Consider the following 3,731-nt stretch of genomic DNA (forward strand, 5'->3'; position numbering starts at 1 on the left):
ATTCAATACATCATGTCTCAGATAAATCAATTTCACAATCCATTTGCCTGACATATTTGAATTAAATCTTTTCTTCTCAATTGTTTAAAAAGAAAGGGTAACTAACTCCATCTTTTTTTGTATTTATTTGTAAATTTGGGTTGTATTATTAAACTGGAAAAATTAAAAAGAAATTTAAAAATAATTTAAGGGAAACACAATCTAACGTCCACTTCTGTTTTATTTTTCTGGAATGCATGAGTAACTTAACTGGAGAGCTGAAAGATTCCTTTTGCAGCTAGCTATGTTTTCAAAACATTTAAAGCGAGTTCCTTATTTAGGATTAAATGATGTAATGTCTGGGACCTGATTCAAAATAATCTGGAGTGGGGGAAGTAGAAGAGAATATAAATAAAACAAGGTGGTACAGGAATTAATAATTATTGAAGTTGAGTGACTTATAATAAGAATAAGAGACCAAGAACAGACAAGATTCTAAAAATCTTTTTCTTGGATAAAATTTAAAAAATAAAATTTAGTCTTGGCTAGTCTTGGTCTTCTATTCTTACATATACTTTTCAGAATCAGTTTCTCAATCCAATACTGTCTTATTTTGATTGAAAATTTATTGAATCTATAGATTAACATATAGAGAATTGTCTTTTTCCGATCTGTCTTCCTACTATAAATATGCAATAGCTCTTACTTTTTTGGTTCTCCTTTAATACTCTGTAGTACAGTTTTATAATTTTCTATGTACAGACCTTACACCTCTTTTGTTGAATTTATTCCTGAATATGTCATAATTTTGTGTTATTTTAATGGTTTCTTTGTATAATTACATCATATGATGTTGCTGGTGTATAGAATTGCAACCAGCTTTTGTATTCAAACCTTATAATCAACTACCTTGCTATACTCTTCTGTTTCTCTAATAATTTGTCTATAAATTATTTTGTGCTTTTTAATAAAGATAACCATATCATCTCAGTGTGACAATTTAATTTCTCTTTTCAATAGTTATGCCATGAATTTATTTTTATTATTATCTTATTGCATCAGCTAGGCCCACATCACATCGTTGAATAGAAATAGTGATAGCTGATGTGCATATTAGGTTTATGGTTTTAAAGGGGATGCTTTTAAAGTTTCCATATTTAAGATAATATTTGTTGTAGGTTTTTTGTAGGTGCTCTTTTGAGGTTACCATTCTATTTCTAATTTATATTGAATTTTGCCAGATAATTTTCTTGCATTTATTGAAATGTTCATATGATTTTTTTCTCTTTAATCTGTTATTATAGTGAATGACGTCTATATATATTCTAACATTAAGATATACTATTCTTGGGATAATCCCAACCTGGTCATGGTATACTGCTTCTTTTATTCATTGTTGGATTTTATTCACTAATATTTTGTTTAGGATCTTTGTACCTATATTCACAAATGAAATGGGTCTGTAATATCCTTTTTCTGTTTTTTCTTTATCTGGATTTGGTACTAAACTTATATTGGCCTAACAGAATTAGCAGGAAGGGAGTATATCCTCTTTTCTATGCTCTGGAAGAAGTTGTATAAGATTAGAATGCTCTGTGCCTTAAAAGTTCACAGAATTTGCCTGTAAAACCATCAGGGCCTGGTGTTTTCTTTGTTGGAAGTTGTTTACTGCTTCGAAGTTTAAAAACTTTTTGCTATGAAATAATGATAGACTCATAGGAAGTTGTAAAAAAAAAAAAGTTTACTGGAAGATCCTGTGTACCTTCACCCAGTTTTCCCCAACGATAACATCTTGCATAACTATACAGTATTAAAACCAGAAACTTGGCCTTGTACAGCCCACACAGCTCTTTCAGATTTCACCAGTTTTGCACGTACTCATTTGTGGGTGTATGTTTATACACTTTAATGCAGTTTTATCCCAAGTGTAGATTTGAGTAACCACCACCATGATCATGATACAGGACTGTTCCATCACCACGAGGATCCCTCCCACTATCCCTTTATAGCCATAACTACACCTCCCCACATTTCTAACCTCTGGCAATCACTAATCTGTTTTTTACCTTTATAATTTTGTTACTTGAACAAATAGAATCGAATAGTATATAACTTTTCAAGATTGGCTTTTTTCATTCAGCATAATTCCCTTGAGTTCTATTCAAGTTGTTTCATGTATCAATAGTTTGTTCCTTTTCATTGCTGTATAAGTAGTATTCAGTGGTATGGATGTATCACAGATTTAAACATTGAAAGACATTTTGGTTGTTTCCAGTTTTTGGCTATAACAAGTAAATCTGCCATGAACCATTGAGTACAAGTGTTTTGTTTTGTAAATGTAATTTTCATTTCTCTGAGATAAATGCTCAGAGAAATGAAAATTTTGATTTTATTTTATTTTTTTTATTATGGTTACATTAATTAACAAAATCTAATAAGTTTCAAGTGTACAATTCAACAGTATGTCATATATATTGCATTGTGTGTTCACCACTCATAGTTAAATTTCTATCACCACATATTTCAAGAATACAGTTTTTATCATTATAAGATTACTTGCCTATTGTTTTTTTCTTGATTCAATTTTAGTTATATTTTTTAGGTAGTTGTTCATTTTATACAAATTTTGCAGTTGTCTATTTCATACAAATTTGGAAATTTATTGTCATAAAATTTATAATAGTCTTACCTTTTAAATCTATGTTTTCTCTATATATTCCTTTATTTATGATACTATTTATTTGTGCTTCTCTTTTTATTATCATTAAATCTTATTAGAGATATATATATTCTGTTAGCTTTTCAAAGAAACAAACCATTTTTTCTTCTTTTTTTCTAGCCGGAGCCGTAGAGAGTGTAGAAGAGAAGAAAAAGAAGATTCCTGATATGCCAGAAACCCTTGAGAGCTCATGATCAAGCACCTGAGATAGAAGTTTGCCCAAAAGATGTTTTGAAAGGCAAGGAGGAAGCTTATCTGTGAAAAAGCTAAGCACTATTACAAGAAATACAAGCAGGTATACAGCCTGAGATTGGAATGGCTAGAATGGCAAGAAAAGCTGGCGATTTCTCTGTACCTGCAGAACCCAAACTGGCATTTGTCATCAGGATCTGGGGATCGATGGTGTGAGCTCAAAGGTCTGAAAGATGTTGCAGATCCTTTGGCCTTGCTGAAGCTTCATAAGCTCAACGAGGCTTCAGTTAAAGTGTATTGCAAGGGGTACCAGAACCTGAAGTCACTTAATGAACTGATCTATAAGCATGGTTATGGCAAAATCAACAGGAAGTGAATTGCCCTGACATAACACATTGATTGCTCAATCTCTTGATAAATATGGCATCATCTGCATGGAGGACATGATTCATGAGCTCTATGCTGCTGGAAAACACTTCAAAGAAGCAACTTTTTTGAACTTTCAAATTATCTTCTGTAACAGTTGGAATGAAGAGAAAGACCACCCATTTTGTGGAACAGAGAGATGCTGGCAACAGGGGAAAGCAGATCAACAGCCTTATTAGAAGGATAAACTAAGGTGTCTACCATGATTATTTTTATATTCTGGTCAGCTGATAAACAGCAATTGCTTTCAAGTTAAAAACAACACAACTTTTTACTTTGGTTCTTTTTCATTGATTCCTACCCTTAATCATTTTGGTTATTATATCCCTAAGTCTGTGTTTCTGGGTTTATTTTGTCAATTTTTTGTTTTATATTTAGCTCATTAATCTTCAGCTTTTTTTCTAATATTAATATT

At 31.4% G+C, this 3,731-nt stretch overlaps 1 pseudogene; it reads left to right on the top strand.

Annotated features, from left to right (window-relative positions):
* The first annotated feature begins 2,817 nt into the window (after positions 1 to 2,817).
* Positions 2,818 to 3,508, top strand: LOC120599597 (60S ribosomal protein L7-like; annotated as a pseudogene).
* The last annotated feature ends 223 nt before the right edge of the window (positions 3,509 to 3,731 follow it).

The sequence above is a fragment of the Pteropus medius genome, unplaced genomic scaffold (assembly GCF_902729225.1).
Source record: "Pteropus medius unplaced genomic scaffold, Ma_sr-lr_union100, whole genome shotgun sequence".
Classification (NCBI taxonomy): domain Eukaryota; kingdom Metazoa; phylum Chordata; class Mammalia; order Chiroptera; family Pteropodidae; genus Pteropus; species Pteropus medius.